Genomic DNA, 15,245 nt, shown 5'->3' with positions numbered 1-15,245 from the left:
CTGTGACAGGGGCCAGGTGGAGGTCACCAATCAGAGCAGAGCAATAAACCGCTGCCGCTGCTGTGACATTTGACACCGCTGAGAGGGAAACCCCACTTGAAAACTTCGATTTCTGGCCAAAATTATATTTCCAATCATTTGAACCGGCTTCACTTTTAGCATCTCGAGCTCCTCCTGAACGTCTAAATATATATATTTCTTTGTGGCTAACGTTAGGAAATTGAACCTGAACATGGGAGTAGATGCGGCTGGTGCGATGGTGTTGCTAGCGCATCATCGTTAATTGTACATATTAAGTTCATTGGTATACACCACATAAAATCGTGGTAAAACTTCTTGTCGCGGCATTAAAGCCAGCTATATGTATATATATATGGACATGTACATACGTTCAGTTACAGAGTAATACGCTACTTACCAAGACGGGTTGTCAGAGGGAAAATGGAGGGAAACGTGATTGGTCAAAAGTAAGCCCACAGAGAGCAAACGTGATTGGTCAAAAGTAAGCCCACAGAGAGCAAACGTGATTGGTCAAAAGTAAGCCCAAAGTAAGCCCAAAGTAAGCCCAGAGGACGAACGTGATTGGTCGATGTGGGCTTACTTTGGCGAAGAAGGCAAGATGCAGGAAGCGCAAGCGAGAGGTAGCGGGATCGACGCCCGCATTCTCCACGATGCTTTCCTTTCGTTCTCTTCTGTTGGAGACGCGCTTTGCGAAAAACAGTAAGACGGCACCGTTGGGTCAGCACACTCCACGTACTATGGATCACCTTTCGATGTAAGAGGTCATGTCAAAACCTTCAATAAAGCCAGCAACCTACCTTCTTATAGTGGAGTCATTAAACTTAGTCCTTAATCCAGTTGTGGCGGCTTCGTGGCGGGATGCTTGGGGAGCTGTTCCATTGGAGGAACAGCTGCTCGGGCATCAAGTAACAGTAATGGGGCTTTCCTTTTAGTTCATGCTTGTCCAGCAACACCTTGTGGTAGACTATACATGTGGGCTTCGACCAGCTGCTGTGGTGGTAGGCCACATAATACAACACAAGCGGGCACCTTGATTTCCTGCAACCCTCCACATGTCATCCAACCTCTTCACCCTACGGTTGTTCCTCTGCTTAAGATTGGCGTGATGCGCTTCCATTGGGGAGGGGATGTTTCCTGCACGAGGGTCCGATAGGACAAGTAAGACCATTGGCAGCTTAAAGCTAACTCATCAGCGACGAGGATGGGAATTCGAACCCACGCGTGCAGAACATGGATTAGCAGTCCATCGCCTTAAAAGTCGGTCAACAAAGGTTGCGGCCCAATCTGACGGGAGCAGTCAGGACAACAGTCTGCACAGCTTTATTTGCTCTTGACATGCAACGCTTAAGTCGGACTGGAGAGGAGCACACGAGGTCATCACATTGAACGTATAGCTAACATTATCAAGTGGCAGTGGTGGGATTTGAACCACGCCCCTGAGAGACTGAGCCTTAATCCAGCGCCTTAGACAACTCGGCCACACTACCTGAAACGCAGGACATCCCTTGTTTTTGCAGTCTGTCAGCAAGTCAGGTAGGCAGGACGCCAAACTGTTTTGAGTTGAGGTTTCCTCCGTGGTTTACAAGTCAAGGATGAGCTGTAATGACACCTGGAGTATTTGTTAAGTTAAGTCAAGGGGGACAGACACAGGAGAACCATACTGCCAAGTGCTTTTCTTAAGCAGTACAAACAGAATACATTTTACTTGACAAATTAACATTTGACATCAACTCATAACCATGGCTTCTACAGCGGCACCAAAGACTCAACTGCACAGACTAGCTCTTCTGAGAGTATGACAGCATCGAGACAGAGAGAGCACTGCACCTTGATTTGCCGATGAAGAGCACTTACAGATAGCAGAGGATGGTTTCGATCCATCGACCTCTGGGTTATGGGCCCAGCACGCTTCCGCTGCGCCACTCTGCTCACGCTCTCTAGGTTTGGGTTGTCGCATACATGGTCTACTACAAGATTAATCTGTAACATTACTGGGAGCCTATAAATAAAAAAATGGAGTTGCAGAACAAAGACAACATTTTTTAAGGTGACTGACTGAAGCCTCATTCCGGCGTTTTACACCATTTAGCCAGTTGACGCAACTTCAGACTTTGCTCTGAGTTGGCCTTTGGTCTTCTCTAAACTAGGGGATAAAAGTCAAAGGTCATATCCATCCATCGAGGGCCATTAATGGCAGTCGTTTAACTTCGTCCACCGAAATCGATTGTGCAGGGGCTTCAATCGTGAGAAGCTTGGGGAGAAGCCGTGTCATTGAAGGACAGCAGCCGGGGCATCATCAAAACGAGCGGCACTGGCTTCCTTTTAGTTGTGCTGTCCCACAATGCTTGTTCGCCATGCAATGCAGAGTTAGTACAGGGATTAGCTCAAATGGTAGAGCGCTCGCTTAGCCATCGAGAGGTAGCGGGAGTCACGCCCGCATCTCATCCACGATGCTTTCCTTCGTTCTCTTTCTGTTGGAGAGGCGCTTTGCGAAAAACAGTAAGACGGCAACCTTGGTCAGCACACTCCACGTACTATGGATCACCTTTCGATGTAAGAGGTCCATGTCAAAACCTTCAATAAAGCCAGCAACCTTACCTTCTTATAGTGGCAGTCATTAAACTTAGTCCTTAATCCAGTTGTGCGGGCTTCGTGGCGGGATGCTTGGGGAGAAGCTGTTCCATTGGAGGAACAGCTGCGTCGGGCATAAAAGTACAGTATGATGGGCTTCCTTTTAGTCACATGTTGTCCACAAACACCTGGTGGTAGACTATACATGTGGGCTTCGACCAGCTGCTGTGGTGGTAGGGACCACAATACAACACAAGCGGGCACCTTGATTTCCTGCAACCCTCCACAATGTAATCCAACCTCTTCAAACCTACGGTTGTTCCTCTGCGTAAGATGGGCGTATGCTGTTCCATTGGGGAGGGGATGTTTCCTTGCACGAGGGTCCGATAGAAAAGTAAGACCATTGGCAGCTTAAAGCTAACTCATCAGCGACGAGGATGGAATTCGAACCCGCGTGCAGAGCACAATGGATTAAGCAGTCCATCGCCTAACAACTCGGCAACTCGTCGGTAAGACGGAGCTACCAAGGTGAGGCCCGACGTGGCAATCTGACGAGCTCTCAAAATTTGAGAGAAAAGTGAAACGTCAAATTATGGTGTTATAAAGTGGAAAGGTTCTGCCCATCTGACGGAGGCAGTAGAAACAACAGTCTCACAGCTTTATTTGCCTTGACATGCAACGCTAAGTCGGACTGAGAGGAGCACACGAGGTCATCACATTGACGTATAGCTAAACAGTATCAAGTGGCAGTGGTGGACTTTGAACCCACGCCTCCTGAGAGACGGGAGCATTAATCCAGCGACTTATAGACGTACTTCGGCCACACTAACCTGAAAACGCACGACATCCCCTTGATTTTTGCAGTCCTGTCACAAGTAGGTAGGAAAGGACGCCACACTGTGTTGAGTTGAGGTGTCCTCCTGGTTTACACAAGTCAAGGAATGAGCTGAATGACAACCTGATATTGTTAATTAAGGGGGACAGACACAGGAGAACCATATTGCCAAGTGCTTTTTCCTTAAGCAGTACAAACAGAATAATATTGACTTGAACAGATTTGTTACGGTCAGAAAGAGAACATTTGAGCATCACTCATGGCTCTACAAGCGGGCACAGCAAAAGACGTCAACTACTGCCAGAACTAGCTCTTCTGAAGTAGAACGCATCGAGACAGAGAGACATGCACCTGATTTCCGATGAAGAGGACTTACAGATGCAAGCATGTTGCGAATCATCGACCTCTGGTTAGGGCAGCACACCTTCCAGGCTCCACTCTGCTCCCTCTCGAGTTGGGTTGTCCGCATACATGCTACCTAATCATAAGTAATCGTCGTAACAGCCTAAAACCTTACCTTTTATAGTGGCAGTAGTAAAACTTGAGTCCTTATCCGTTGTGGCGGGCTTCGTGGCGGGTGCTTGGGGAGGAAGCTGTTTCCATTGGAAAACAGCTTGCTGGGCATCAAAGTAACAGAAATGGGGCTTCCTTTTAGTTCATTGCTGTCCGCAGCAACACCTTGTGGAGACTATTACATGTGGGCTTCGACCAGCTGCTGTGGTGGTAGGGCCACATAATACAACACAAGCGGGGCACCTGATTTCTGCAACCCTCCACATGTCATCCAACCCCTTCACCCTACGGTGTTCCTCGCTTAAGATGGCGTGATGACGCTTCCATTGGGGAGGGGATGTTTCCTGCACGAGGGTCCAGATAGGACAAGTAAGACATTGCAGCTTAAAGCTAACTCATCAGCGACGAGGATGGGATTGCGAACCCACGCGGGCAGAGCACAATGGATTAGCAGTCCATCGCCTTAATAAACCACTCGGCCACCTCGTCGGTGAGACGGAGCTAACCAGGTGACGGCCCGACGTGGCATCCTGACTAGCTCTCAAAATTTGAGAAAAAGTGAAACGTCAAATTATGTGTATAAAGTGGAAAAGGTCTGCCCATCTGACTGGAGGCAGTCAGACAACAGTCTCACAGCTTTATTTGCTCTGACATGCAACGCTTAAGTCGGACTGAGAGGAGCACCGAGGTCTCACATTGACGTATAGCTAACTTATCAAGTGGCGTGTGGATTTACCCACGCTCCTGAGAGACTGGAGCCTTAATCCAGCGCTAGACCACTCGGCCACACGACCTGAAAACGCACGGACTCCTGTTTTGCAGTCTGTCAGAAGTCAGGTAGGCAGGACCCCCACTGTTTTGAGTTGAGTTTTCCTCCGTGGTTTAACAGTCAAGGACTGAGCGAATGACACCTGGAGTATTTGTTAAGTTAAGTCAAGGGGACAGACACAGGAAAACCTACTGCAAGTGCTTTTCTTAGCAGTACAAAACAAATACATTTTACGAAGATCCAAGAAAGAGCAACATTTGGACATCAAACTCATGCTTAATACAAGGGCACCAAGATCAATGCACAACTAGCTCTTCTAGAGAGTATGACAGCATCGAACAGAGGAGCAACTGCACCTTGATTTGCCGATGAAGACCACTTACAGATAGGCAGAGGATGGTTTTCGATCCACGACCCTCGGGTTATGGGCCAGCACGCTTCGCTCGCCTGCACATCTGCTCACGCTCTCGTAGTTTGGGTTGTCGCATACATGGTCTACTAATCAATAATTAAGCTTAACATTACTGGGACCTATGATAACTAAAATGGAGTTGGCAGAAACACAGACAACATTTTTAAGGTCGACTGACTGAAGCCTCATTCCGGCGTTTTACACCATTTAGCACACTTGACGCAACTTCCAGACTTTGCTCTGAGTTGGCCTTTGGTCTTCTCTAAACTATGGGAATAAAGTCAAAGGTCATATCCATCCATCGAGGGCCATTAATGCAGTCGTTTAACTTCCTACCTTGAAATCTAGTTGTGCAGGCTTTCAATGTGAGAAGCTGGGGGAAAGCCGTCATTGAAGGACAGCAGCCGGGCATCATCAAACGAGCGGCACGGCTTTCCTTTTAGTTTGGCTTGTCCCACATGCTTGTCGCCATGCAATGCAGAGTTAGTACAGGGGAATTAGCTCAATGGTAGAGCGCGCGCTAGCATGCGAGAGGTAGCGGGATCGACGCCCGCATTCTCCACGATGCTTTCCTGTTTCTCTCTGTTGGAGACGCGCTTTGCGAAAAACAGTAAGACGGCACCGTTGGGTCAGCACACTCCACGTACTATGGATCACCTTTCGATGTAAGAGGTCCATGTCAAAACCTTCAATAAAGCCAGCAACCTTACCTTCTTATAGTGGCAGTCATTAAACTTAGTCCTTAATCCGGTTGTGCGGGCTTCGTGGCGGGATGCTTGGGGAGAAGCTGTTCCATTGGAGGAACAGCTGCTCGGGCATCAAAGTAACAGTAATGGGCTTCCTTTTAGTTCATGCTTGTCCAGCAACACCTTGTGGTAGACTATACATGTGGGTTCGACCAGCTGCTGTGGTGGTAGGCCACATAATACAACACAAGCGGGCACCGTGATTTCCTGCAACCCTCCACATGTCATCCAACCTCTTCACCCTACGGTTGTTCCTCTGCTTAAGATTGGCGTGATGCGCTTCCATTGGGGAGGGGATGTTTCCTTGCACGAGGGCCGATAGGACAAGTAAGACCATTGCAGCTTAAAGCTAACTCATCAGGACGAGGATGGGATTCAACCCAGCGTGCAGAGCACAATGGATTAGCAGTCCATCGCCTAACCACTCGGCCACCTCGTCGGTGAGACGGAGTACCAAGGTGACGGCCCGACGGGGCATCCTGACGAGCTCTCAAAATTTGAGAGAAAAGTGAAACGTCAAATTAGGGTGTATAAATGGAAAAGGTTCTGCCCATCTGACTGAGGCAGTCAGACAACAGTCTCACAGCTTTATTTGCTCTTGACATGCAACGCTTAAGTCGGACTGAGAGGAGCACACGAGGTCATCACATTGACGTATAGCTAACATTATCAAGTGGCAGTGGTGGGATTTGAACCCACGCCTCCTGAGAGACTGGAGCCTTAATCCAGCGCCTTAGACCACTCGGCCACACTACCTGAAAACGCACGGACATCCCTTGTTTTTGCAGTCTGTCAGCAAGTCAGGTAGGCAGGACGCCAAACTGTTTTGAGTTGAGGTTTTCCTCCGTGGTTTACAAGTCAAGGACTGAGCTGTAATGACACCTGGAGTATTTGTTAAGTTAAGTCAAGGGGGACAGACACAGGAGAACCATACTGCCAAGTGCTTTTCTTAAGCAGTACAAACAGAATACATTTTACTTGACAGAGTTACGTCAAGAAAGAGCAACATTTGACATCAACTCATGGCTTCTACAGCGGCACCAAAGACTCAACTGCACAGACTAGCTCTTCTGAGAGTATGACAGCATCGAGACAGAGAGAGCACTGCACCTTGATTTGCCGATGAAGAGCACTTACAGATAGCAGAGGATGGTTTGATCACGACCTCTGGGTTATGGGCCCAGCAGCGTCCGTGCCCACTCTGCTCACGCTCTCTAGGTTTGGGTTGTCGCATACATGGTCTACTAATCAATGATTAATCTGTAACATTACTGGGAGCCTATGATAACTAAAATGGAGTTGCAGAAACAAAGACAACATTTTTTAAGGTCGACTGACTGAAGCCTCATTCCGGCGTTTTACACCATTTAGCCACGTTGACGCAACTTCCAGACTTTGCTCTGAGTTGGCCTTTGGTCTTCTCTAAACTATGGGAATAAAGTCAAAGGTCATATCCATCCATCGAGGGCCATTAATGGCAGTCGTTTAACTTCCTCCGAAATCTAGTTGTGCAGGCTTTCAATCGTGAGAAGCTTGGGGAGAAGCCGTGTCATTGAAGGACAGCAGCCGGGGCATCATCAAAACGAGCGGCACTGGCTTTCCTTTTAGTTTGTGCCTGTCCCCACAAGCTGCTGTCGCCATGCAATGCAGAGTTTAGTACAGGGGAATTAGCTCAAATGGTAGAGCGCTCGCTTAGCATGCGAGAGGTAGCGGGATCGACGCCCGCATTCTCCACGATGCTTTCCTTTCGTTCTCTTCTGTTGGAGACGCGCTTTGCGAAAAACAGTAAGACGGCACCGTTGGGTCAGCACACTCCACGTACTATGGATCACCTTTCGATGTAAGAGGTCCATGTCAAAACCTTCAATAAAGCCAGCAACCTTACCTTCTTATAGTGGCAGTCATTAAACTTAGTCCTTAATCCAGTTGTGCGGGCTTCGTGGCGGGATGCTTGGGGAGAAGCTGTTCCATTGGAGGAACAGCTGCTCGGGCATCAAAGTAACAGTAATGGGGCTTCCTTTTAGTTCATGCTTGTCCAGCAACACCTTGTGGTAGACTATACATGTGGGCTTCGACCAGCTGCTGTGGTGGTAGGCCACATAATACAACACAAGCGGGCACCTTGATTTCCTGCAACCCTCCACATGTCATCCAACCTCTTCACCCACGGTTGTTCCTCTGCTTAAGATTGGCGTGATGCGCTTCCATTGGGGAGGGGATGTTTCCTTGCACGAGGGTCCGATAGGACAAGTAAGACCATTGCAGCTTAAAGCTAACTCATCAGCGACGAGGATGGGATTCGAACCCACGCGTGCAGAGCACAATGGATTAGCAGTCCATCGCCTTAACCACTCGGCCACCTCGTCGGTGAGACGGAGCTACCAAGGTGACGGCCCGACGTGGCATCCTGACTAGCTCTCAAAATTTGAGAGAAAAGTGAAACGTCAAATTATGGTGTTATAAAGTGGAAAAGGTTCTGCCCATCTGACTGAGGCAGTCAGACAACAGTCTCACAGCTTTATTTGCTCTTGACATGCAACGCTTAAGTCGGACTGAGAGGAGCACACGAGGTCATCACATTGACGTATAGCTAACATTATCAAGTGGCAGTGGTGGATTTGAACCCAGCCTCCTGAGAGACTGGAGCCTAATCCAGCGCCTTAGACCATCGGCCACATACCTGAAAACGCACGGACATCCCTTGTTTTTGCAGTCTGTCAGCAAGTCAGGTAGGCAGGACGCCACACTGTTTTGAGTTGAGGTTTTCCTCCGTGGTTTACAAGTCAAGGACTGAGCTGTAATGACACCTGGAGTATTTGTTAAGTTAAGGGGGACAGACACAGGAGAACCATACTGCCAAGTGCTTTTCTTAAGCAGTACAAACAGAATACATTTTACGTCAAGAAAGAGCAACATTTGACATCAACTCATGGCTTCTACACGCGCGACCAAAGACTCACTGCACAGACTATGCTCTTCTGAGAGTATGACAGCATCGAGACAGAGAGAGCATGCACCTTGATTTGCCGATGAAGAGCATTACAGATAGCAGAGATGGTTTCGATCCATCGACTCTGGGTTATGGGCCCAGACGCTTCCGCTGGCCCACTCTGCTCACGCTCTCTAGGTTTGGGTTGTCGCATACATGGTCTACTAATCAATAATTAATCTGTAACATCTGTAACATCTGTAACAACCTTACCTTTTTATAGTGGCAGTCATTAAACTTAGTCCTTAATCCAGTTGTGCGGCTTCGGGCGGATGCTTTGGGGAGAACTGTTCCATTGGAGGAACAGCTGCTCGCGGGGCATCAAAGTAACATAATTGGGGCTTCCTTTAGGTCACATGCTGTCCCAGCAACAACTTGTGGTAGACTATACATGTGATGTGGGCGTCGACCAGCTGGCTGTGGTGGTAGGCCACATAATACAACACAAGGGGGCACCTTGAGTTCCCTGCACCCTCACATGTCATCCAACCGCTTCACCCTACGTTATTCCTCTGCTTAAGAGTGCGGTGCGCTTCCATTGGGGAGGGGAGGTTTCCTTGCAACGAGGGGCCGATAGGACAAGTAAGAACCTTGAGCTTAAAGCTAACTCATCAGCGACGGGATGGGATTCGAACCCTACGCGTGCAGAGCACAATGGATTACAGTCCATCCGCCTTAACCACTCTCGGGCCACTCGTCGGTGAGACGGAGCCAAACCAGGTGACGGCCCGACGTGGCATCCTGACTAGCTCTCAAATTTAGAGAAAAGTGAAACGTCAAATTGGGTGTTATAAAAGAGTGGAAAAGGGGACACTCAAGGTCACCGTACACATCACATTTAAAAACAGCATAAAACATTTAAAACACAGAAAAACAACATCAATAAACCAAAAATCAATAAAAAACAAAAGAAAGAAAAAAAAAAAGAAAGGAGAAAATGTGCATGCAGGGATGATGTCATGGTGGATAGGCGGTTGTAAACAGGTATGTTTTAAGTTGGGATTTGAAGAGGGTGAAAGAGTCCGTGTTTCTGAGTGTGGGTGGTAATGAGTTCCAGAGTCGGGGAGCAGAGCGGCTGAATGCTCTGCTCCCCATGGTGGTGAGGCGGGCGGAGGGAACAGACAGGTGTATGGATGAAGAGGATCTGAGGGCACGGGAGGGTGTTTGAATGTGAATGAGATCTGACAGATACGGAGGGGCGAGGTTGTGGATGGCCTTAAATGTAAGAAGTAGAACTTTGAATTGTATGCGCCACTGAACCGGGAGCCAGTGGAGCTGTTGGAGGACAGGAGTGATGTGGTGGATGGAGGGGGTCCGGGTTATGATGCGGGCAGCTGAATTCTGGACCAGTTGAAGTTTATGGAGGGTTTTTTGAGGGAGGCCGAAGAGGAGAGAGTTACAGTAATCTAGGCGGGAAGTGACGAGACTGTGAACAAGGATGGCGGCAGTGTGGGGGGTGAGTGAGGGGCGGAGTCGATTAATGTTTCGTAGATGGAAGTATGCAGTCCTGGTAATGTTATTGATGTGTGATTGGAACGATAGTGTGCTGTCCATGATGACACCCAGGCTCTTAACTTGGGGGGAGGGTGAAACAGTGGAGTTGTCAATTGTGAATGATAAGCTGTCAGTTTTGGATATGGTCGATTTGGTACCAATGAGGAGAACCTCGGTTTTATTGCTGTTTAGTTTCATGAAGTTTTGGGTGAACCAGTTTTTTATTTCGGTGATGCAGTCAGTAAGGGAGGTGGGTGGGAGAGAGGAGGAGGGTTTGGTGGTGAGATAGAGCTGGGTGTCATCGGCATAACAGTGGAAATGGATGTTATATTTGCGGAAGATATTGCCAATGGGAAGGAGGTAGATGATGAAAAGTAGAGGCCCCAGGACAGAGCCCTGGGGCACACCAGAGGTAACAGGGGAGGGGGTGGATTTGAGGGACTTAATTTGAATGAATTGAGTGCGGCCCGAGAGATATGATGTGAACCAGGTAAGAGTGGTGTGGGTGATGCCGATGGTGGATAGTCGGTGGAGGAGGGTGGTGTGACAGATGGTATCAAAAGCTGCTGACAGGTCGAGGAGGATGAGGATGGTGAGGAGTCCAGAATCAGCTGCCATGAGAAGGTCATTGGTGATTTTGAGAAGTGCAGTTTCTGTGCTGTGGAGTGGGCGGAAACCAGACTGGAACTGTTCATACAGGTTATTGCGGGATAGGTGTGAATGGAGTTGGGTGGCGATTGTTTTTTTTAGGATTTTTGAAATGAAAGGTAGATTAGATATGGGGCGGAAGTTGTTGAAATCGGAGGGGTCGACACCAGGTTTTTTTTAGAATTGGGGTAATGGTAGCTGTTTTGAGGGATGTTGGAACAGTTCCAGTGGTGAGAGATGAGTGAATGATGGCAGAAATGAGGGGGACCAGGGAGGGGGAGCAGGCTTTTACAAGTTGTGTAGGGAGGGGGTCCAGTTGGCAGGTGGATGGTTTGGATTGCTTGATGAGTTCTGCGATCTCAGAGAGGGAGGGGAGATGAAAGGTGGGGAATGGGTGTGTGGGTGGGTGCCAGTCAGTTGAGATGTTGAGGTGAGGGATTGATCCAAGCTGCTGGTGGATATTTTTGATCTTTTCAGTGAAAAATGACATGATGGAGTTGCAGAAGGTGGTTGTGTAGCAGTGAGAGGGGAGAGAGTCTTGGGGTTGGGTGATGTTGTTGAGGAGGGAGAAGAGTGTTTTGGAGTTTCCTTGATTGGCGGTGATTATTCCAGAGTAGTAGTGTGTTTTGGTGCTGGTGATGGAGTCCTTGTAGAGTGACATGTGGTTTTTGTACATTTCCTTGTGAATAGTGAGACCCGTTTTCCTGTGGAGGCGTTCCAGTTGTCGACCTTTTGCCTTCATGATAGATTCCTATAATAAGTGACTATAAAACTGGTCAGTACAAAACTGTATATCATTCGGCACAACCCTGAAAATGTGACATTGCAGTATTTTTTGCAAACAAACAAGATTGGCAACTAGAAAAAATCCTAAAGAAATTTTGAGTGTGCTTGACCCTATCGCCCCCATACATCTTTTATTACATTATTTATTGTGTGTGTGTGTGTCTGTGACAGGGGCCAGGTGGAGGTCACCAATCAGAGCAGAGCAATAAACCACTGCCGCTCCTGTGACATTTGACACCGCTGAGAGGGAAACCACGCTAGAAACCCACCAAACATCGGACGTCGGAGAAACGTGCAGATCATGTCAGTATTGGGTCGGTCCGTCGGAGACCACACCTAAACGTCGGTACGACGTGCAAAATAGGTCAGATATTTGACGTCTATATTGGACCTTTTTTAGACGTCATAGCGACGTTACGAATTTGGACGTCATCTGAAGACCACATCTAGACGTTAATTTGATGTACAAAATAGATCCAAGATTTAGACGTCACTATTGGACCTGTTTTAGACGTTAATATGACGTCCACATTTGAACCTCATCTGGATGTCTGTTAAGGATCACATCTAGACGTCATCAGAACATGCAAAATAGATCCAAGATTTAGACGTTATTATTGGACCTGTTTTAGACGTAAAAATAACGTCCACATTTGTACCTCATCTGGACGTCTGTTAAGGACCACATCTAGACGTCATCAGAACATGCAAAATAGATCCAAGATTTAGACGTCATTATTGGACCTGTTTTAGATGTTAATATGACGTCCACATTTGTACCTCATCTGGACGTCTGTTAAGGACCACATCTAGACGTCATCAGAACATGCAAAATAGATCCAAGATTTAGACGTCATTATTGGACCTCTTTTTGACGTTAATATGACGTCCACATTTAAACCTCATCTGGACGTCTGGTAATAGAATGTAATTTTGACACCTGAAACGCACATGTGTATCTAATCAACATGGGTACGGGCTAGTATTACTAAAATATGTTTAATGATCACCATATTTGAAAGACACATATGATATAAATAAACATGGACACAAAAGGTGATGACTTGGGAGTATTATATTATATATTATAATAGTTTGTAGCAGCCCTTGGATCCCAAAAGAGAGTCTCGACTGATGCTTAAGGTGTTCTTTATTTTAGTTTCAGCAGAATCAGATTCACCATAGCACCGTGAAAACTGTGTGTCAGGGTATACAAACATAAAAACAAGTCACCATACAGTCTTCACAGTACAAACATAATTTTGCATCAATATTAAAACAAGCGTTCATTCAATCAAAGTATTGCATACATAATAATACAAACCCACGTTACAAAGATACAATATTTGTCTGTGCACTTGCTTGTGCTTGATGTAAACACTTGTATGGCCTTCACCTCTGGGTCACCGACCAGGAGGTTGTTGGATGCACAGGGTTCAAGGTGCAACTCTCCTTTCCACAGGAACTCAGGTCCAGACAGCCAGTTAGAGGATTGAATCTGAGATGCCCTAAGCCCCCTAGAGGCATGATCGGCTGGGTTTTTTGCAGTGTCAACATAATGCCATTGGCTTGGGTTAGTATTCTCTCTTATTGACTGGACAAGATTTGCAACAAACACATGGAACCTGCGTGCCTCATTGTTGATGTATGCTAAAGTGACTTTAGAATCTGTCCAGAAGAATTCATCATTCATTTTCATGTTTAGTTCTGATTTTAGCAAGACGCTCAGTCTGGATGCAAGCATGGTAGCTGAGAGTTCCAAACGAGGGATGCTGGTGACCTTTGAGGGGCAACCCTAGCCTTAGCCGTGATGAGGCTGCAGTGGACCTTGTTGTGGTCATTTTTGTATCGAATGTAAGAACATGCACCATATCCTACACTGCTAGCGTCTGAAAAGTGGTGCAATTCGACACTCACAATGTTGCTAAAGTGTGGTGGATAGTAACATCTGGGGATTGAGACTTCTCTCAGTGTGAGCGTTTCATGTTAAATTGTAAGTGGTTTCATAATAATAAAATTTCATTATTTTACATTGCTTATGGCCATTAAATAAGTGGGTTGTAAAATGTAAAGTGAAGTTGACATTGTCATATGTTAACGGCAGTACAACCATTATCCTAAATTCCATGGGTTAAATACTGAAGGCTTGTATAAAATTGATTCTGATAAAGTTAGAGCTGTAACGTGTTAAGAAAGTAGAAAATAGGTTTGCCTATGTTTTATAAGCCATGTTATGCTATCACAGGCTAGGTTTTTGGACACCGGATTCTGGATCCGGATTGGATTTGATTCCCCCCGGACGAGGGGGATGGCGAGCCACCCGTGTTGAGTACCTGGATTGAGGAACCTATGAGCTAGCAACTACCCGCTTATCAGCGCGGTAGGGTTGTGGAACAGGATTTCAGGACGGATTGAACTGAACTAAACTCTTAATTTGTGGAGGAATACTTTCATTTTCTTTTTTTGTGCACCAAACTTAAAAGACATTTTATTGTAAAAGGCCGGTCGACTGTGTTGAAATGTTACAGAGTTATGTAAATACCATAATTTGTTTAACAACTTACTTTGTGTCCTGGTTACTCATAGTGGTGTCCAATTCAATTCATTACCCCTCCCTACGAATCTAGATGACTGGTTCCGGTGTGCACTTATCTTTTAGGTGGTGTTACAACTGCCACTATAAGAAGGTAAGGTTGCGGGCTTTATTGAAGGTTTGACATGGACCTCTTACATCGAAAGGTGATCCCATAGTACGTGGAGTGTGCGTGACCCAACGGTGCCGTCTTACTGTTTTTTTCGCAAAGCGCGTCTCCAACAGAAGAGAACGAAAGGAAAGCATCGTGGAGAATGCGGGGTAGATCCGCTACCTCTCGCATGCTAAGCGAGCGCTCTAACATTTGAGCTAATTCCCCTTTATAAACTCTGCATTGCATGGCGACAAGCATCTGGGGACAGGCACAAACTAAAAGGAAAGCCGTGACGCTCGTTTTGATGATGCCCGGCTGCTGTCCTTCAATGACACGGCTCTCCCCAAGCTCTTCCACGATTGAAAGCCTGCACACTAGATTTCGGAGGAAGTTAAACGACTGCCATAATGGCCCGCGATGGATGGATATGACTTTGACTTTATTCCCATAGTTTAGAGAAGACCAAAGGCCAACTCAGAGCAAAGTCTGGAAGTTGCGTCAACGTGGCTAAATGGTGTAAAACGCCGGAATGAGGCTTCAGTCAGTCGACCTAAAAATGTTTGTCTTTGTTTCGGCAACTCCATTTTAGTTTACATAGGCTTCCAGTAATGTTACAGATTAATTATTGATTAGTAGACCATGTATGCGACAACCCAAACCTAGAAGCGGAGCAAGTGGCGCAGCGGAAGCGTGCTGGGCCCATAACCCAGAGGTCGATGGATCGAAACCATCTCTCTGCTATCTGTAGTGCTTTCTTCATCGGCAAATCAGGTG

General features: G+C 46.9%; 4 non-coding genes across 4 annotated transcripts; 1 reads left to right on the top strand and 3 right to left on the bottom strand.

Annotated features, from left to right (window-relative positions):
• Window positions 1–1,878: 1,878 nt before the first annotated feature.
• On the bottom strand, window positions 1,879–1,950 carry trnam-cau (transfer RNA methionine (anticodon CAU)). The gene has a single exon. It is a non-coding gene; the product is annotated as a tRNA-Met (tRNA).
• A 4,591-nt stretch (window positions 1,951–6,541) lies between these two features.
• On the bottom strand, window positions 6,542–6,623 carry trnal-aag (transfer RNA leucine (anticodon AAG)). The gene has a single exon. It is a non-coding gene; the product is annotated as a tRNA-Leu (tRNA).
• Window positions 6,624–7,528: 905 nt separating this feature from the next.
• On the top strand, window positions 7,529–7,601 carry trnaa-agc (transfer RNA alanine (anticodon AGC)). The gene has a single exon. It is a non-coding gene; the product is annotated as a tRNA-Ala (tRNA).
• Window positions 7,602–8,151: 550 nt separating this feature from the next.
• On the bottom strand, window positions 8,152–8,233 carry trnas-gcu (transfer RNA serine (anticodon GCU)). The gene has a single exon. It is a non-coding gene; the product is annotated as a tRNA-Ser (tRNA).
• Window positions 8,234–15,245: the final 7,012 nt, after the last annotated feature.

This window comes from Larimichthys crocea, chromosome XVIII (assembly GCF_000972845.2).
Source record: "Larimichthys crocea isolate SSNF chromosome XVIII, L_crocea_2.0, whole genome shotgun sequence".
Lineage (NCBI taxonomy): Eukaryota > Metazoa > Chordata > Actinopteri > Sciaenidae > Larimichthys > Larimichthys crocea.
This window is presented reverse-complemented; position numbering and strand designations above follow the sequence as displayed.